Below are 22289 nucleotides of genomic sequence, written 5' to 3'. Positions count from 1 at the left end.
CATGTGAACACAGCCCACACAATTATGGAGCCACTACCAGCATACACAGTGCCTTGTTAACAACTTGGGTCCAAGGTGTCGCGGAGTCTGTGCCACTCTCGAACCCTAACATCTGCTCTTACCAATTTCAATGGGGATTCATGTGACCAGCCCACAATTTTTCAGTCGCCTAGGGTCCAATCGACACGGTCACGAGCCCAGGAGGGGGACTGCAAGCGATATCGTGCTGTTAGCAAATGCACTCCCGTCCTTCGTCTTCCGCCACAGCCCATTAACTACAGATTTCGCCTCACTCTCCTAACTGACACGTTCGCAGTACGTCCAATATTGATTTCTGATTTTATTTCACTCAAAGCTGCTGATGAGTCAGCATTGAAAACTGTACGCAAACGACGCTGCTCTCGGTCGTTGAATGAAGCCCGCCGGCCATTGCGTTTTTCTAAATTTGGCATTCTCGGCACACTCTTGACACTGTGGAAATCGGATATTTAATTCCGTAACAACGTTTGAAACGTTCCCTTAGAACAATTGTATACGAGACTGTGCTTAAACTGACACACAATAATTTTAGCGCAACGCAATCTGACTATCAAAAATCCCTACAAAAGAATGGCCCAGACAAACATTAAACTATACGTTTCACAAATCACTTACCTCACCAAAAATCTTCCTTACTCGAACTACTGCAATACAGCGAGCGCCACTACTGCCAGCTAAATAAAAGATTGAAACTACGGAAGGCACTAACTACTGATAGGGATAGTTAGCAAATGAAAGATTTTAATGGACAACAAACAATGTATTTACCTTAATATCATCACAAGTCATAATATATGTAATTTCAAAACTCCGCCATCTCTCTCCTCACATCCACCACTGCTGGCGGCTCACCTCCAACTGTGCAACGCTACGCGCTGTTCACATCCATCTGCTGCTGCCCAACACCAGAATGGCAGACAACAATGCTAACTAGCCACATACTGCACACAGCACAGCCAGTGATTTTCATACAGAGCGCTACGTAACGTTGCCAATAAGAAAACATAAACAGCCTACTTACATAGCCCCCATGCTCCTCACTAAAAATTTTACAAATTGTTTTGGGCAGCGGTCAATAATGATTTGATAAAATTTTTCATAATTACAATAACAAAGATATCAAATGCACACACTTATTGATACAATGTTGGTCAAAAGCTAAAATTTTCTCATAGTCCATAAAGACAGTCCTGATCATTCATCATAGTAGTAATTACAGTTTTTTTTTTACAAAGTCTCATTACTAAAAGAAATTGCACACAGAAGTAGTGGATTTCCATGCAGTCTTGAAGAAGTGGTGTTCTGCTTCCAACAGAAAGACAGTGCTGACCCTTGACATGCAGACAGGTAATGGGCCACAACAGAATAAACCCACAGCAGAGTCAGTCGAAGTTTTGAATAATATTGGTAGGTAGGTCATCACAGAGTAGACCCGCTGTAGTCCTGGTAGAGATTACGGTATTGGTGGGCCACCAGAGGTGCAGACCCACTGCAGTCCTTGTAGAAATAATAGTATTGGTGAGTCAGCAAAGGTGTAGACCCACTGTAGTCCTTGTAGAGATAATGGTATTGGTGGGTCATCAAAGGTGTAGACCCACTGTAGTCCTTGTAGAGACGGCCAGCAGCCATCTGTTGCGACTGTGCAGGTGGAAATGAAAGATTTTAATGGAGAACAAACAATGTATTTACCTTAATACCATCACAAGTCATAATATATGTAATTTCAAAACTCCGCCATCTCTCTCCTCACATCCACCACTGCTGGCGGCTCACCTCCAACTGTGCAACGCTACGCGCTGTTCACATCCAGCTGCCGCTGCCCAACACCAGAATGGCAGACAACAATGCTAACTAGCCACATACTGCACACAGCACAGCCAGTGATTTTCATACAGAGCGCTACGTAACGTTGCCAATAAGAAAACATAAACAGCCTACTTACACGTTCAACGCGTCTGCCTCCAACTACCAATCCGCGTTGAAGGTGTGTTAATTCCCGTCGTGCGGCCATAATCACGTCGGAAATCTATTCGAATCACAGGAGTACAAATGACAGTTCGGCCAATGCACTGCCTTTTTGTACTTCCATCTGCATGTGTGCATACCGCTATCCAATGACACCTCAGTATACGTCAACCACGAGTGACGGAGTGAAGAACATCGGACGATTGTCTGCCGGTGGAGCAAAGTTATCTGCTGATTAGAGTACCATGTGGGCACTATCAGCGAGGAAAGAAAAACGCCACTCTGTAATGAAGCTGGAAATGAACTGGCAGGTGATGGTAGTATAATGTGTTAATGGTAAGATTAGATGCTGAATGAATGAATGCATGCAGCTTGCCGCTAACTTTGTGTAATGTCTTGTCTGTATAGACGTGTATCTGTTGCCTTTAAGATCCCTTCCTTTCACACAAATCTATTCAGTAAAGTAAGGGCCTCCCGTTTTGTCTTTAGGCTGATCCGTGATAAGACAGGCGAAAAATTAGACTAATGGAGGATTAGTAGTATTTTCTCTACTTTTCATTCGCTCTCTCTCTCTCTCTCTCTCCTTTATCTATGTACAGTTTTTGATATAACATTTCATTACGTGAAATCAGCCAAATAGAATCTCTGGTGGAGCCCTTCGTCTTAGTATTCAGCAGCTGGCTTGCTGTAAGAGATCTTTACATTCATTATTATTGTTAAGCGCTGCATTCAGTTGGGAAAATCAATCGTTTGAACAATTCGTTCCTTTTACGAAAGATTTCGAATTCCAAATGTGTACGAAGCCTTTTTGGACGATTTAACAAAGACTCGGTGATTGCAGGCTCTCTTCGACACAGCTGAAACTTCCCCACTAATTAGAGGGCCAACGCGATCATCAATGATTCAGACAAAGAACTCATTCGTTCATTCACTCCAGAATAAAAGGGGTCACAAACCTTATTTATGAAGGAAATTGTATATTCAATCCATCTCCATTACATGTCCAGATCTCTGTTGGTTCCAAGTCTTAATTATTTTCCGTTACAGTTTCTTTCTCTTCAAACAACCCGCTAGTGGCACAAATGTTAATAGCTCGCTTTAGCGAGAAGAAAAGCAAATATGTCTCTTTTTAGAAACCCGTCAATCTTTCAACAGATACTTCCGAAGCTGTCCTAGTTACCAGTCTAACAACCATGGAGAATACATATATGTATCTCTGTTATTCCAAAGAATAAACATACTAGAAAATACTTTGGCGTCGACGAGCTGTCGGCGCATATATTACTAGAAAATCAGATCAGATACTTTTCCAAAGTGAATGAATGTGGATGGTTTGATTGGCAATGATTAATTGGTGCGTGGTAGAGGGTAATTTTCCGTGGGGAGGTTACAGTAGGTCCAGCACCTCTCGCCATCAGCCTGTGGCAGTGACAGCGCGAGCCGCGACCACCGATCTCTGTAGATTGTGCGGTGCGGTGCGGTCTCTGCCGGAGCGGCCAATCGATAGCTCGCGCCAGTAGCTAATTACAGGCGCGCTCATCAATCAGCCACAGTGTCCCCGCGCTCTATGGGACCGCCGCGCCGCCCGGCGGCTCTGGGGAGGGCCGACCTGTGGCTTCTGTGGCCGCCGCCAGCCCCAGCCGCGCTCCACAAGAAACCGGAGGCTCCTTTCACTGTCGTCGGCTGCGGCGTAATCAGTTTGGCTACGGACAATGACCTGTCCTTCCAACCTGTGCAGCGGCCAACTGCTGGGAGGGCGGCCGTCCCACTAGGCGTACCTGTAGCTCTCCCTACCACAACAGACGAGAGGTTCGTTTGAGCAGTTACCAGAAAGCGCCAGACAACAGGCTGTTGTGCGCATGCGCAGCTGCGATGACGTAGGCAGTCCGTGCTTGGAGCTTGCTCTGCTCATACGCTTTTCGTCGTATTTCTGGTGGGGCATCACGTGACCATGTGTAGCCGTGCGGCATGTTGTTGAGAGGACATACTGAATTGTACTTAGAGCAATTGTTTTATCATATCCCACACAGATAAAGGATGCAAATAAGGAAGCAGTTCTTGGCAAAATATCATTTCAAAATTAGACTCCACAGCTGGAAGTACCATAAAATTTTGCTAAGTGGTAACTTTGACAGATTTTTTTTTTTTAATTCGTACTCTGCAATATTGTTATGTAGTATTTCCAACTGGTTTACATCTACACAGCACCATAAAAAGCTACTAGGATGGAATACAAATTACTTGCAACAAGAAAAGAGACAATTTTTTCACATTTTGAAATAGTCATGAAATTTATGGTCCTTTATTCCGGTGTCAGCTACACAAGAAACTAACATGGTGGTCTGTGAGGCAAAGAAACTGTACAACTGACAGTTTATATTCTATTCTAGCAATAAATATGAAGCCATGTGGGGAGTTAAAACATGGTATGCTGCCAGTCTAAAGTTTAGCATGGAATGGCATTCTATAAATTTAAGACGTAAACACAAATTAAGAAATAACTTCAGGCCCAGAAGTAGTACTAGACAAGTGCCTTGTGATCGAAAAACACTTTCACAGAAGGCAGATCTATAAAATTCTGCTAGAGCTCTCATTATATTTGAAACAAAATATTTAGTTCAAAACTATTGAGCAAATTTGCCTATTTAGCTTCAAGTCAATGTTTACGTATGTTCGTACGTATATAGAATTAAGAGATCTTACAGTGTCATAAAAGGAACAGGGCATCAGAGACTACTCCAGCAGCATCGGAAGTTCATGCTTCATTCCGCTCTAATTGCACATTTCTATGTCCAGATGGACTCTGAAGTACCTGATATTCAGCGTTTCATGTGGTTCTCGTGATACTAATTTTCTTGGAAGTCCAGTACTGTATTCTCATGTTTGGTTCTTTATTATGGTATAACGTCATTCGTCCCAGAAGATGAAAATTTGCACTTTAAACTGAACGAGGCTGAAAGTAGCCAACAGTGCGGAATGAAACACTTCGTTTCAACTAAACTAACTGCCTCAGCGGAAAAAAATTAACTGAAGCAAATTTCTCTATAAAACGGACAGAAATAGCTTCATTAAGACATTAATGGTTGATTGGTAATAATGTGGAAATAATATAAAATCAGAAAATTGAAACTACTAACTTATTTTGGTCTTTCATGGTTATGAGACTGTATATAATTCACTTGATGGCTCCCAGCCACAGAAATCTGTTTTGTTTTCATTTGACGTGGGAGCTGTAAACGAAGACACGGCCACGGGTCACGTGGGGAAGGACCCCCCACTATAACTCAGCTTGCTCTGCGCATGCGCGGATCTGGCAGCTTGGGCGCGCCAGGAAAATTTCTCCGGGTAGCTTCTGGCTGCTTGCTGCTACTGCTCGTACACCAAACAGCCACGCTTCAAGTAGCCAGAAGCGGGAGGAAGGCACTGCTCATACGCGAATTCAGCTCTGCGCATGCGCACGAGCCCGCTGGCAACTGCTCATAAGAACCTAAGGTGAATAGCAACAGTGCGAGCGATCTGGCAACGCTGTGTGGTTCTACTTGAGTACACCGGTGTGTCCATCCCTTCTAGGTGCTCAGTCCTAGTTTCAGCTCCGTAGAGCCATCACGTGATTTTTGGAAGCACCATCAGTGAGATTGCGTTTGTGTCGCGGGTTACGAAATGTGGAGCAAATTAATAACATAAAATTTTTGGCTAAACTTGGTGAAATGAAAAGTTGAAACAGGGTTGTGGGGAAGAGGCAAAATATTTCGCTGGCAAAAATCATTTGTGGAAGGCCCAATACACCTCGAAGGTGTACGTCGCTGGGGGTGACATTCAACTTCAAAAACAGACAAAACCGTGCTCTTATCACGATATAAAGATTTTCTCCTCCAGGACTGACTGTCAACAGAGTGTTTTACGAAGATGTCCTAGAAACACACAGGAAAACGGTGAATCGAGTGAGACCAGACATTGCAGACAATTGGATTCTGCATGAGGATAACGCCCCATGTCACAACGCCACTTCCATCACGGAATTTTGTACCTTAAAAGGCATTCGTGTTGTTTCACTGTCCGCCTGTTCGCTTGACTTGGATTCTTTTTCCTTTTCCTTAAATTGAAAAATGGAGATAAAAAAATGGAGATCATTCAAAAGAGTGTGACCGACATGTTAAAGGCCCTATTTATTGCAGAGGTGCTGCCAAGACTGGGAACAAAGACTCCGCTTGTGAAGGGAAATACTTTGAAGAAAAACATAATTGTTTGAAAAAAATAAATTAAAACTTTGGTAGATAGAACAATTAATCTCATTACGTTTCTCAGAACCCTCACACTCACGCAACCTACCGGTCTGGCTTAAAATGAGAGAAATTGAATTGATTGCAAGGGAGAGACTTAGACCAAACCAACTAATGAGAGAGGGAACTGGCTCCAAACGGCGCACGAAACATGACAGATCGCTGTTGCTGAAGCAACGAAAGAAGCACGCCAAATTTAAAAGAAGGCGAAATCGCCAAGATCGGGGAGGTTTTCCAGAAGCTCGAAATTTAGCTCGAACTTCAATGCGACAACGATTTTAACGGTTTCCACGACGGAACTCTCTCGGGAAGTCCGGCGGTAAATTCATCTGGCCATATGTCGTATGTGAGGTATGTGAAGTACGACATGGGCAAGACACAATCAATTCCTTCGCTGTGCTATAGTTATTTTAATGTTGCCTACGATAGTGCATGTAAAGCGTTGTTACTAAGTACAGTTTTCCGAAATTCCCTCACTCGAGAAGACGACGTAGATATTCCAGAATTCGAATCTAGAATAGCTCCCAACATGTGTAACTTAGAAATAGGTATCCTCGGTGTAGCAAAGCAGCTTCCGGGTTCGTGATTTCCTGTCAGAATGGTCTCAGTTCAAGGACGGAAAGTCATAGCGTAAAACAAAACTGATATCTGGAGTTCCCCGAGGAATTGTTACAGTTCCTCTGCTGTTTCTAATCTACATAAAAGATTTAGGAGACAATCTCAGTAGCCATCTTACATCGTTGGAAAATAATGCTGTCACATGCAATCTAGTAAAGTCATCAGATGATCAAAACCAATGCAGAGGGATTTAGACAAGATGTCTGTATGATGCGAAAAGCGACAATTGATCCTACATCACCAAAATGGTTAAATTTCAATTACGACGGTAAACCAAATAAATTTAAAGGCTGTCAATTTAACTAAATGGTTAGGAATTACAATTATGAACAACCTAAACCGGATTGATCGTATAGAAAAATGTTGTGGGAAAGGTAAATCAAAGACTGTGTTAAATTAGAACACTTACAAGATACAATAGGTCTACGAAGAGAACAGCCTAAACTAAGCTTGTTCGTTTTCTCCTAGAGTAGTGCTGAGCAGTGTGGGATCCTTACCAGATGGGATTGACAGAGGACATCGAAAAAGTTCAAATACGAGCAGCTCATTTTGTATTATCGCGAAACTGGGGATAGAAAGCCACGGATATTATACTCGAGTTGGGATGGCAATCATTATAACAAAGGCGTTTCTCGTTGCTGGGAGACCTTTTCACGATATCTCAGTTTCAAACATTTTCCTCCAAATACGAACATATTTTGTTGACGCCGACCTTCATAGGGATAAACGATCACTGTAATAAAATAAGAGAATTAATAACTTCAATACAACGTATTGATGTTCCACAATAATATTTATTAGTTCGGAATGAACCGACTCTCGGCTTCTCAACCCATCATCAGAATGAACTAATAAATATTATTGTGGAACACTATTACCTTGTACTCAAATTATTAATATGTTTATGTTTCTCCACGAACCGACGGAATATTCCATAAGACTTCTTTGAGAATCAGAGCTCGTTCGGAAAAATTTAAGTGTTCGTTTTTCTCGCGCGTTGTTCGAGAGTAGAGCGGTAGATAAATAGAATGAAAGTGCCAGAATGAGATTTTCACTCCGCAGCGGAGTGTGCGCTGATATGAAAATTCCTGGCAGATTAAATCTGTGTGCACCAACCGAGACTCGAACTCTCCGCAATATCCTTTCTTTCAGGAGTGCTAGTTCTGCAAGGTTCGCAGGAGAGCTTCTGTAAAGCTTGGAAGGTAGGAGACGAGATACTGGCAGAAGTAAATCTGTGGGGGCCGGGCGTGAGTCGTGCTTCGGTAGCTCAGATGGTAGAGCACTTGCCCACGAAAGGCAAAGGTCCCGAGTTCGAGTCTCGGTTGGTGCACACAGATTTAATCTGCCAGTAAGTTTCAGAATGAAAGCGGTTCGACGAAACTTCTGCGAGGCACATAAACTGTAAAGCAGTCGTGTAAATGTGGATGTAGATGTCTTCTGCATAGCGTTGTTGAGCGACGAGGTTCCCGTGACGTAGTAGTGGGAAGTATCTGGTGTTAAAGCGGCCACGTAAAGGCGCTAATCCTAAATTCTATTATGAGGGAGGAAATCACAGTTTATTACTATCCACCTCTCCCCGACCACACCCCCTTTCCACCCACCCAAAGTCGAGAACTTTTTGTCACCCCCGCTTTGAAATTGCCACAGGTACCTAAGATGTGTTGCTGGAAAACGGGTTGGGACCATTCCGGATCATGTGATATATCAACGAGCTTGAAGATAATATCAGTAGGAAACATACACTTTTAGGACATGACAGGTACCTGTAACGAAGCACAGTCTGAAAAAATGCTGCCCAAATATTGTCGGGTCATGAAAAGATTACAAAGTAGCGCAAAGATTGACAATTTGTTTCAAATGTTCAAAAACGCAAAATTGTGCGACCTATCAAACGGAGAAAACGTCTTGTTCTTCAACTACGACATAAATGAGTAACAACTGGAGTAACTAACACAAATACGAGGGTGTAATATTATGTAGGGACATGAAATATGGTATAGGGATTTCATAGACTACGGTGAAGGTACAGCAGATGGTAGATTAGTAGAAGGAGATTACTTGCATAACACTCGCGTGATCCATCCTGGAATCTTCGTGTGTTGGGTCCGTACTAAGTGGGAGTAACAGAGGAATTCAAGTTATACATGGAAGATCGGCAAGAATGGGCAAAGGTTTGCTTAACCCATTACAGTTTGTCACGGAGATGCTGGAATAACCCAACTGGAAGACGGCTGAAGGTACATCTACATCTACATCTACATGACTACTCTGCAATTCACATTTAAGTGCTTGGCAGAGGGTTCGTCGAACCACAATCATACTATCTCTCTACCATTCCACTCCCGAACACAGCGCGGGAAAAACGAACACCTAAAACTTTCTGTTCGAGCTCTGATTTCTCTTATTTTATTTTGATGATCATTCCTACCTATGTAGGTTGGGCTCAACAAAATATTTTCGCATTCGGAAGAGAAAGTTGGTGACTGAAATTTCGTAAATAGATCTCGCCGCGACGAAAAACATCTTTGCGGTAATGACTTCCATCCCAATTCGCGTATCATATCTGCCACACTCTCTCCCATACTACTTGATAATACAAAACAAGCTGCCTTTTTTTGCACCCTTTCGATGTCCTCCGTCAATCCCACCTGGTAAGGATCCCACACCGCGCAGCAATATTCTAACAGAGGTCGAACGAGTGTAGTGTAAGCTGTCTCTTTAGTGGACTTGTTGCATCTTCTACGTGTCCTGCCAATGAAACGCAACCTTTGGCTCGCCTTCCCCACAATATTATCTATGTGGGCTTTCGAACTGAAGTTGTTCGTAATTTTAACACCCAGGTACTTAGTTGAATTGACAGCCTTGAGAATTGTACTATTTATCGAGTAATCGAATTCCAACGGATTTCTTTTGGAACTCATGTGGATCACCTCACACTTTTCGTTATTTTGCGTCAACTGCCACCTGCCACACCATACAGCAATCTTTTCTAAATCGCTTTCCAACTGATACTGGTCTTCGGATGACCTTACTAGACGGTAAATTACAGCATCATCTGCGAACAACCTAAGAGAACTGCTCAGATTGTCACCCAGGTCATTTATATAGATCAGGAACAGCAGAGGTCCCAGAACGTTTCCCTGGGGAACACCTGATATCACTTCAATTTTACTCGATGATTTGCCGTCTATTACTACGAACTGCGACCTTCCTGACAGGAAATCACGAATCCAGTCGCACAACTAAGACGATACCCCATAGGCCCGCAGCTAGATTAGAAGTCGCTTTTGAGGAACGGTGTCAAAAGCTTTCCGGAAATCTATAAATACGGAATCAACTTGAGATTCCCTGTCGATAGCGGCCATTACTTCGTGCGAATAAAGAGCTAGCTGCGTTGCACAAGAACGATGTTTTCTGAAACCATGCTGATTACGTATCAATAGATCGTTCCCTTCGAGGTGATTCATAATGTTTGAATACAGTATATGCTCCAAAACCCTACTGCAAACCGACTCAATGATGAATGCTAAGTAGGGAGCTACTGTATCCGCGTAATCTGAAAGGAACCTAATCGGTATACAATCTGGACCTGAAGACTTGCCCGTATCAAGCGATTTGAGTTGCTTCGCAACCCCTAAGGTATCTACTTATAAGAAACTCATGCTAGCAGCTGTTCGTGTTTCAAAATCTGGAATATTCCATTCATCTTCCCTGGTGAAGAAACTTTTGAGAATTAATCTTAAATGGTGAGTCTAGGAATATACGACAACCCCGTATGTGTCGCTCACTTAGAGATCACAGGGACTAGATTACACTAATCACTGCTTGCACAGAGATGTTTAAACAACTTTTCCCGCACTTCATGTGTGAATGGAACAGGAAAAACCCCTAATAACGGGTAGAATTGGAGTACCCCATGCCATGCACTTTACAGAGTTTAGCAATGTATGGATATAGTTACAGATGTTGGAAATAATGATAACAGCCTATATAAATCAAACGGTAAATGTTCGTTTGTTCAATATCGTTTATCCCCGAAAGATCTTCACCGATAGGTTTCAAATTCGACATTGCTTGACACAAAGTCGCATTCGAATGCGACAGTGTTTTTATATACATACTGCAGTGCCATATATATTTTAATCTCCGAAACTTGTTCACCGATTACTCTGAAATTTTGACAAAACATTAAATTCGAATGCCACGTACAATGTATATTTAATAATTATAGGGGAAATCTGTATAAAAATGTAAATGTTCACTGGTTCAAAATCTTATATCTCCAAAAGTTTTTTGCCGATTGCTTCGAAATTTTGACACAATTTTGCATTCGAAAACGCGTGTTTTTATACATCTATTTTTACATTTCGGCTGACATAGATATTCATGTAACACTACGCGGTTATGTAAATCGGCGCCATGAATTACTTGATGCAGTAGCAAGTGGTATGGGGGATACTTATGAAGATGCAGTATTGTGACAATACTACCTAAGGATATGTCGTAATCGTAGTGCAACTGTCGGGTGCTTATCCGTGGGTTGTGGAGCACTGCAGCTAGTACAACCATTTCAATAGCTTCTCCTATAACACGTTTGCTTCGTTTTCTTTTGGCAGTCTCTACGCTGCCATCAGACAAAAAGCCGTTTACAACCTTGTAAAATAACTAATGAGAGCGAGCTTTCTCTCGAAAACGCTCGGAGTACAAAGCGACAACGGACTCAACAATTCTCCTACATTATACGTAAATGAGGATCATTCCAATTTTTTCTCCTGTGATTCTAACATTCATCGTCCACTTGCATGACTCTTCGCCAAATGATGGGTAAACACACCATGCAGCCCGTTACGCACAGTTTGAGTCGTAACACGATTTGCTGTGGCTGCACAAAGGCATTATTTAACATGGTGGCGTTACTGTCAGCGTTCCTCCAAGCCATAATCCGTAGGTAGTGGTCATCCACTGCAGTAGTAGCCCTTGGGTGGCCTGAGCGAGGCATGTCACCGACAGTTCCTGTCTTTTTGTACCTCCTCCATGTCAGAACAACATCGCTTTGGTTCACTTCGAGACGCCGGGACACTTCCCTTGTTGAGAGCCCTTCCTTGCACAAAGTAACAACGCGGACGCGAAGCGCGGTACTGGCCGTCTTGGCATGGCTGAACTACAGACAACTACAGACAACACGAGCCGTGAACCTCCTTCCTGGTGGAAGGGCTGGAACTGATCGGCTGTCTGACCCCCTCTGTCTAATAGGCGCTGCTCATGCATGGTTGATTACATTTCTCATTTTTGGATGGGTTTATATATATATATATATATATATATATATATATATATATATATATATATATATATATAGGGTGAGTAACCTAACATTACCGCTGGATATATTTCGTAAACCACAACAAATACTGACGAATCGATTCCACAGACCGAACGTGGGGAGAGGGGCTAGTGTAATTGGTTAATACAAACCATAAAAAAATGCACGGAAGTATGTTTTTTAACACAAACCTACGTTTTCTTAAATGGAACCCCGTTAGTTTTGTTAGCACATCTGAACATATAAGCAAATACGTAATCAGGGCCGTTTGTTGCATTGTAAAATGTTAATTACATCCGGAGATATTGTAACCTACAGTTGACGCTTCAGTACCACTCCTCCGCTGTTCGCCGTGTGTATCAGAGAGCACCGAATTACGTAGGGATCCAAAGGGAACAGTTATGGACCATAGGTACAGAAGAGACTGGAACAGCACATTACGTCCACATGCTAACATCTTTTTATTGGTCTTTTTCACTGACGCACCTGTACATTACCATGAGGGGTGAGGTACACGTACACACGTGGTTTCCGTTTTCAATTACGGTGTGGAATAGAGTGTGTCCCGACATGTCAGGTCAATAGATGTTCAATGTGGTGGCCATCATTTGCTGCACACAGTTGCAATCTCTGGCGTAAAGAATGTCGTACACGCCGCAGTACATCTGGCGTAATGTCGCCGCAGGCTGCCACAATACGTTGTTTCATATCCTCTGGGGTTGTAGGCACATCACGGTACACATTCTCTTTTAACGTACTCCACAGAAAGAAGTCCAGAGGTGTAAGATCAGGAGAACGGGCTGGCCAATTTATGCGTCCTCCACGTCCTATGAAACGCCCGTCGAACATCCTGTCAAGGGTCAGCCTAGTGTTAATTGGGGAATGTGCAGTTGCACAATCATGCTGATACCACATACGTCGACGCGTTTCTAGTGGGACACACTCTATTCCACTTCGTAATTGAAAACGGAAACCACGTGTGTACGTTTACCGCACCCCCATGGTAATGTACATGTGCGTCATTGAAAAAGACCAATCAAAAGGTGTTAGCATGTGGACGTAATGTGCTGTTCCAGTCTCTTCTGTACCTAAGGTCCATCACCGTTCCCCTAGGATCCCTACGTAATTCGGTGCTCTCTGATACACACGGCTAACAGAGGAGGAGTGGTACTCAAGCGTCAACTTTAGGTTACAATATCTCCGGATGTAATTAACATTTTACAATGTAACAAACGGCACTGATTACGTATTTATTTATGTGTTCAGATGTGATAACAAAACTAATGTGGTTCCATTTAAAAAAACGTAGGTTTGTGTTAAAAAACATACTTCCGTGCATTTTTTTATGGTTTGTATTAATATATACACTCCTGGAAATTGAAATAAGAACATCGTGAATTCATTGTCCCAGGAAGGGGAAACTTTATTGACACATTCCTGGGGTCAGATACATCACATGATCACACTGACAGAACCACAGGCACATAGACACAGGCAACAGAGCATGCACAATGTCGGCACTAGTACAGTGTATATCCACCTTTCGCAGCAATGCAGGCTGCTATTCTCCCATGGAGACGATCGTAGAGATGCTGGATGTAGTCCTGTGGAACGGCTTGCCATGCCATTTCCACCTGGTGCCTCAGTTGGACCAGCGTTCGTGCTGGACGTGCAGACCGCGTGAGACGACGCTTCATCCAGTCCCAAACATGCTCAATGGGGGACAGATCCGGAGATCTTGCTGGCCAGGGTAGTTGACTTACACCTTCTAGAGCACGTTGGGTGGCACGGGATACAAGCGGACGTGCATTGTCCTGTTGGAACAGCAAGTTCCCTTGCATTCTAGGAATGGTAGAACGATGGGTTCGATGACGGTTTGGATGTACCGTGCACTATTCAGTGTCCCCTCGACGATCACCAGTGGTGTACGGCCAGTGTAGGAGATCGCTCCCCACACCATGATGCCGGGTGTTGGCCCTGTGTGCCTCGGTCGTATGCAGTCCTGATTGTGGCGCTCACCTGCACGGCGCCAAACACGCATACGACCATCATTGGCACCAAGGCAGAAGCGACTCTCATCGCTGAAGACGACACGTCTCCATTCGTCCCTCCATTCACGCCTGTCGCGACACCACTGGAGGCGGGCTGCACGATGTTGGGGCGTGAGCGGAAGACGGCCTAACGGTGTGCGGGACCGTAGCTCAGCTTCATGGAGACGGTTGCGAATGGTTCTCGCCGATACCCCAGGAGCAACAGTGTCCCTAATTTGCTGGGAAGTGGCGGTGCGGTCCCCTACGGCACTGCGTAGGATCCTACCTACGGTCTTGGCGTGCATCCGTGCGTCGCTGCGGTCCGGTCCCAGGTCGACCGCCGACCACTGGCGACAACATCGATGTACTGTGGAGACCTCACGCCCCACGTGTTGAGCAATTCGGTGGTACGTCCACCCGGCCTCCCGCATGCCCACTATACGCCCTCGCTCAAAGTCCGTCAACTGCACATGCGGTTCACGTCCACGCTGTCGCGGCATGCTACCAGTGTTAAAGACTGCGATGGAGCTCCGTATGCCACGGCACACTGGCTGACACTGACGGCGGCGGTGCACAAATGCTGCGCAGCTAGCGCCATTCGACGGCCAACACCGCGGTTCCTGGTGTGTCCGCTGTGCCGTGCGTGTGATCATTGCTTGTACAGCCCTCTCGCAGTGTCCGGAGCAAGTATGGTGGGTCTGACACACCGGTGTAAATGTGTTCTTTTTTCCATTTCCAGGAGTGTATAAGTTTGTGTTGCCCTCCGTCGGTAATGCTGGAATTCAATATAGTGTTGGCCAACCTTAGCCTTGATGACAGCTTCCACTCTCACAGGCATACGTTCAATCAGGTGCTGGAAGGTTTCTTGGAGAATGGCAGCCCATTCTTGACATGTCGGTCGGTACGGCCTGGCACGAAGTCTGCGTGCCGAAACATCCCAAATGTGTTCTCTAGGATTCAGGTACGGACTCTGTGCAGGCCAGTCCGTTAAGGGATGTTACTGTCGTATAACCACTTCGTCACAGGCCTTGCATTATCAACAGGTGCTTGATCGTGTTGGAAGGTGCAGTCACCATCCCCGAATTGCTCATCAACAGCGGGAAGCAAAAAGGTGCTTAAAACATCAATGTAGCCCTGTGCTGTGACAGTGCCACGCTAAACAACAAGGGTGCAAGTCCCCTCTATGAAAAACACGACCACACCATAACATCACCGCCTCCCAATTTTACTGTCGGCACCACACACTCTGGCAGATGACGTTCACCGGGCATTCACCATATCCACACCTTGCCATCGGATCGCTACATCTGTAAGTAGGCTGTTTAGGTTTTTTTATTGCTAACGCCACGTAGCGCTCTGTATGAAAATCACTGGCTGTGCTGTGTGCAGTCTGTGGCTGGTTTGCATTGTTGTTTGCTATTGTAGAGTTGGGCAGCTGGATGTTAACAGCGCGTAGCGTTGCGCAGTTGGAGGTGAGCCGCCAGCAGTGTTGGATGTGGGGAGAGAAATGGCGGAGTTTTGAGAGCGGGTGATCTGGACGTGTGTTCATGAGAGACAGTAAATTTGTAAGACTGGATGCCATGGATTGCTATATACATTATGACTTTTGAACACTATTAAGGTAAATACATTGTTTGTTCTCTATCAAAATCTTTCATTTGCTAACTATGCCAGTCAGTAGTTAGTGCCTTCAGTTGTTTGAATCTTTTATTTAGCTGGCAGTAGTAGCGCTCGCTGTATTGCAGTAGTTCGAGTAACGAAGATTTTTTGTGAGGTAAGTGATTTGTTAAAGGTACAGGTTAATGTTATTCAGGGTCATCCTTTTGTAGGGATTATTGAAAGTCAGATTGCGTTGCGCTAAAAATATTGTGTGTCAGGTTAGTGTTGATCAGAATAGGTAAAGAGCGAAATGTCTGAGTATGTTCGGTTCTGCTCTGCTGTTTGAAAATCAAATAATGTAAGAGGTTTATCATCACAGTAATTCATTAATTTTTCTAAGGGGAAGTTTCACATTGTGTACCGTGATTCGTCACTCCACACAAGGTTATTCCACTGTTCAATCGTCCAATGTTTGCGCTCCTTACACCAAGCGAGGCGTCGTTTGGCATTTACCGGCGTGATGTATGGATTATGAGCAGCCGCTCGATCATGAAATCCAAGTTTTATCACCTCATCCTAGCTGTCATAGTACTTGCAGTAGATCCTGACGAAGATTGGAATTCCTGTGTGATGGTCCGGATAGATGTCTCCCGATTACATATTACGACTCTCTTCAACTGTCGTCGGTCTCTGTCAGTCTTTTTATGCTGTACGTGTCCCTTCACGTTTCCACGTCACTATCACATCGGAAACAGTGGACCTAGCGATGTATAGGAGTGTGGAAGTCTTGTGTACAGACATACGACACAAGTGGCACCCAATAACATGACTAAGTTCAAAGTCCGTGAGTTGCGCGGAGCTCCACATTCTGCTCTCTCACGATGTCTAATGACTACTGAGGTCGCTGATGTGGAGTACCTGGCAGTAGGTGGCAGCACAATGCATCTAACATCGAAAACGTATGTTTTTGGCGGTGGACGGATACTTTTTTATCGCATAGTGTACTACGGTTATCATGTTCCTGAAATTTCTGTTTACTATGTGACAAGGTATAATGAGCACATGGCTCAAGAATCGTTATAGTGTATTGCATTAGCGTCGAAGACGGCAGTATAGTTTGCTGAAACCGGTAATCGAAATAAATGCTGTGCTATAGCAATATATCGAGTATGGATTTAAGAGTCAGGAAATCTTTTCTGAAAGTATTTGTATGGAGTGTAGCCATGTATGGAAGTGAAACATGGACGATAAACAGTTTAGACAAGAATAAAATAGAAGATTTTGAAATGTGTTGCTACAGAAGTATGCTGCAGATTAGGTGGGTGGATCACGAACCTAATGAGGAGGTACTGAATAGAATTAGGGAGAAGAGAAATTCGTGACTAGAAGAAGGGAACGGTTCATGGGAAACCTCTGAGGCATCAAGGGATAAACAAATTTAGTATTAGAGGGAAGTATGTAGGGTAAAAATCGTAGATGGATAGAAAGACATAAATACACTGAGCAGATTCGAAGGATGTAAGTTGCAGTTGTTACTCGGAGAGGCTTGTAAAGGATAGAGTAGCATGGAGAGCTGCATCAAACCAGTATTTAGACTGACGACGACAATAAAAACACTACAGCAATCGTGGTTGCTTGAAGTTCGCTGCAAATATTATTTCGCGACTTTAGAAAATAAATAAGAAATTGTAAGCAAAAGTGAAGGTGCAGTTTAACAACAGCTTGCACCATGACATCATGAATATGAAGGGTGTTCAATAGCTAATGCATCAATTTTTTTCTCGGTTAGTTTCAGTTGAAAAAACTGAAATATGTTGTGGGACATCGTGGAATGTTCCCACTTCAGCCCCTACAGTATCAAGAAGCTCCAATACGTGGCGGCATTACACACAACCTTCAAAATGCCGTCTGAAGCAGAGGTGCGTTCCAGGCAGTGAGCTGTCAATCGAACTTCTTTTAGCGGTAACCCAGAGCACTGCTGATACTCATAAGCGCTTGCAGAATCTCTATGGAGACCTACCAGTGAACAGAAGCACGGTGAGTCGTTGGGCGAAGCGAGATCATCGCAAGAATGTCGTGCGAACCTATCCGCTCTCCCCTTGCCGGCTGGCCACCCGCAGCTCAGTCTCCTCCTATGCTGGAACGCGCGGACACATTCATTCGAGTGATCGACGGATCAGGGTCAAACACCTCGCAACACAACTGGACAACTCTGTTGCTAGCGCAATCGTCAACCAGTTGGGGTACTGAAAGGTGTGAGCCTGGATCTCGAACCTACAGACTTCCATATGTTTGGCCCAATGGAGGATGCACTCGACTGGAAGCAGTACGTGGGTGATGCGAAGGTTACTTACGCAGCAAGACATTGGCTCCAACGTTGACCAATAGAGTGGCACCATGCAGGCACACAGGCGCTCCCAGTAAGGTGACGTAACGCCGTCGCATTGCGCGGAGATTAATCTGGAAAAGAAGATTTTGTAGCCAAATGAGTGAGGAATAACACGCTGTATTAGGATCCTAAGTAAAACCAACATGCTTTCGGAAAACAAGTGTGTTCCATATCTCATCTTACACCTCTTACACTAATTTCTGTGAGTACCCAGCAGGATTAATGTACCAAATTATGAAATAAAAAATAATTGTGGGTAGTGAGGAAAGGAAGAAAAGTCCATGTTGTTTATTCTGCAGGAGGATAACTAATTATCAGGTCATCGTCTTTTCCTGCAGAAGCCAGTGTCTGCTGCAATGGAGAAGTTTGTTTCGAACTGGGGCGAAGCCACTCGATACTCAGCGATGTGGGAGGCGCAGATGGAAAGCTCGTGTTCGCTCTGCTAAGGTGATTATGTGAATGGAAGCGGCAAGTGCCGTTACACGAGATCGGCGGGTTCTGTCGGCGGGAGGTTGTTCACCTGCTAGACTGCCAAAATGTCTAGCGCGCAGTCGCTCCTGCCTGGGTCTGCGTTCTGCAGCATTGGTCCTTTCTGAATAAATATTTATTTGCAAATATTTTGAAGTTGATAACTGCAAATCTGAAGTTATCCATTTCAGAAATGAAAGTTAACTATAAAGATAAATTCATGGAGGCGTGTTCTGTCTGTGCAAGTAAATGAAGTAAAGTTTGTTCTTTGTCATATACGCTTCGCTTCTTCTATTATGAAACATCTTCAGTGGCCTGTAATACTTGTAAATGCACTTTGCAGTGGTTACATATATGTTACTGTCTTACGTTTTCTCATATTCTTCTCTTGTTTTTCAGATTAGAAACAACTTTTGTATCACATGTTTTGTGATGTTAAATTATCGTTTGGTGTTACGATTTCCATTGTTGGTAGTCCATGTTTGTTGTCCTGGAAATGTGTTCATTCGGTCACCATGCTCCAGCAGGGCGATTTTGGCTTTTCTTTTTCTTTTTCGCCCTTATTCATTACACCACACATTTTTCATCATCAAGATGAGTGTATTTACAGCGTGTAGTGTTGTCTACTATAGCTGTGTGTTTACTTGCGTTTTTTTTTGTACGATGTGTGTGAACACATCTTCAGGACGACATACATGGACTAGCAACATTGGAAGTAACACTAAACAATAATATAACATCAAAAACTTGTGCTACAAAAGTCGCTTATAATCTGAAAAGCAAGAGAAGATCTTGACAAAACGTATCATAGTAACATATTTCTAACCCCTTCATTTTATATATATATATATATATATATATATATATATATATATATATATATATATATATATATATATTACAGGCCACTGACGATGATTCATAAATAAAAGAAGCGAAACGCAAAACGCTTTTGGCAAAAAGTTTACATTCGTTTAGTTGGATAGACGGAACATAACTCCTTAATTTTTGCAGTCGCTAACGAACGACAGAAAATGGAAAAAATGACAATGTCAAGTTAAAGACGATTTCTGATATATTGGAACGGAGCTACTCTCCATCTGTGACGAAACTGTAAGAAACCGTTAAGCAGTCACGATTTATAAAGTAGGAAAGTTAAAATAGGTAGTTGTTGATTGTCAAATAACTGAATAGCTCAGAGGGACAACAGTTCATATGGAGCTAGTTTCGAGAAAAACTGATTTTATAAAAATGCGTTTTTAGCAGACACATAAGTTTATTTCCAAATGTACACTCATGCTCAAAAGTATCCGAACGACCTGAATTGCATTTCGCCTGATTCGCATGCAACCCACATAACGCAGCTGTCTAGCAGGTCCTCTAATCGCTCCTTAGTACAGTCGTTTGAATATTGAAAATGGTTCCAACAAGTGACCACTAGAAAACACTGCTCTGTATCCGAATAACTCAAGATGTAAAGCAATACCACGATACTATAAACATCAGAGAACAACTTATCACACATAAGACTGTCCTTACAGCTTTTAAGCTCACATTTATTGCTATAAATGAGATACCTGAAATGTTACCACTCTCATTATTACGTCAGATAGGTAATGCACGTAGTAAAATCGACGTATTCATGATTTCTTCTTCAAAGTAACATACCGTGCTTGTTATTTAACCCAAAACGACATTAAAAATTTACGTTATTTACTAACAGCTAGTTGAGAATATATATTAACTTCAAATGGCACGAGGAAACGTCTCGTTCTGCATATGGATTCAAATCCAGGTCATGCAGACTAAGATTTCGTGACTGACGGAAACAGTCGTTCCTGATTAGGCATACAGAGAGTGATATACCTCGATTTTAGACAGTATCAGTTAGCAAATATCAACTTTAAATTACATAACGTAAATATTTTTAACGGACGCGAATTCCTACCCAGCATCTATTGTCCCTGTTAACAAATTACGAGAGATGTTAAATATTGCTTCCTTACAAGTAACTTACTTGAAATGCCGTGAGGTAAAGCTTAGTGTTGGATAGGGATTCGAACCCAGAACCTAATCGGATTGTTATCGAAGCACAATCAAATGTAAAATATCGGATTTTCTCGGCAGTCGCTAGATGTTTAAACTGAAATGACGAGACGAAACATTACTTTTTTCGTTCCCAGGGCTCAAACGCGGCACCTATCTTTGTTATATTCTAGAGAAAACTAACGTTAAACGTGGGTTTGTTACACCAGCGGCGACATGTGAGCATGTTTGAACTAGAAATCACGTGCACATTGGCCTGCTAGTGGAAATTAGCGTGCATTTTTAATGTCTGTTCATGTGTTGCCGACAATTACTGGTCAAACGTGCACACATCTTACTATTGGTGACTAAGCAATAGAAACTTACGCTATATTCGTGGACGATAAAGATGAACAATAGGAGTGCGGTTCGATTGTCGCTCAGGCACAAACATTTGTATCCTTACTTTAGATACAAACACCTAGCAGCTGGTAAGAATAACCGATTCAAAACATTTGATTTTACTTAGTTAACAATCCGATTTCGTGTTGGGTTCGTACCTCCATCACAGAACTTAACATCATGCGCTTCATCTTTAAATGAATACACACTTTGCTACTTCTGAATGGAGGTATATCAGACATCTTTCGTGGTTAGTTAACAGGGATAAAAGGGTCCTGATAGGAGTCCCGATTTATGACAGATACGGTCGTCTTTTATTTTCAAGTTTAGATTTCGTTACTGATATTGGCGAAAATTTCGGTATTTCATGACTCTTCACGGGTAGTCAGCAATATGATATGATTAGATTATATTAATACTTATTCCATAGATCATGAATACGACATTTCGTAATAATGTTGAACGTGTCATTTTAATGAAAGATTTCTTTACATACCGGTATTCAATTTCTTCACTACAATTGTGTACACTCTCTCTCTTTATTTTTTATTTTTATCTCTGTCTCTCTCTCTCTCTCTTCTCTCTCTCTCTCTCTCTCTCTCTCTCTCTCTCTCTCTCTCTCTTTCACACACAAACATACACACACACACACACACTCACACACACACACACACACACATTCTTTTTTATTTTTATTTGTTAGGTGTGCTCGTCTATCGGCGAGTCACGAAAACGTCCGTAAATGAGTTCTTTAGTTTTGAGTACAGTTACGAAAGAATTATAAAACCAACTATGACAGTTACTGATTTATGATGCTTAGTTTGCAGTCAGTTCTGAGTGTTACTAGTAAGTACGCTCCAGTCCTTAAAACTAGTTACAGAAATGCGAATCAGACGCATTACGTATTCCAGGCTGTAGCAGCCGCGTCTTTGAGACGCCAGCTATGGTCACTTCCCAACCCGCTGTAGGATCACATCGGTTCGTCTTCTTCCTGTTGGTACTGTAACTGAGATTTGGCAACAAGGCAAGGTATGTTTGGCAACTCTGTGATCGACGAGTTACTTCCTGGTGTGCACGGAATGAAGCCTCAAAGTTCACTTGATTTTTCATGTCATTTCCATTGAACAATCTGAGTTATTATCGCTTGCGGT

General features: G+C 43.0%; 1 non-coding gene across 1 annotated transcript; it reads left to right on the top strand.

Moving 5' to 3' along the window:
• Positions 1 to 8158: 8158 nt before the first annotated feature.
• Trnas-cga (transfer RNA serine (anticodon CGA)) lies at positions 8159 to 8232 on the top strand. Its single transcript has one exon. It is a non-coding gene; the product is annotated as a tRNA-Ser (tRNA).
• Positions 8233 to 22289: the final 14057 nt, after the last annotated feature.

This window comes from Schistocerca cancellata, chromosome 9, assembly GCF_023864275.1.
Source record: "Schistocerca cancellata isolate TAMUIC-IGC-003103 chromosome 9, iqSchCanc2.1, whole genome shotgun sequence".
NCBI classification, from domain to species: domain Eukaryota; kingdom Metazoa; phylum Arthropoda; class Insecta; order Orthoptera; family Acrididae; genus Schistocerca; species Schistocerca cancellata.
This window is presented reverse-complemented; position numbering and strand designations above follow the sequence as displayed.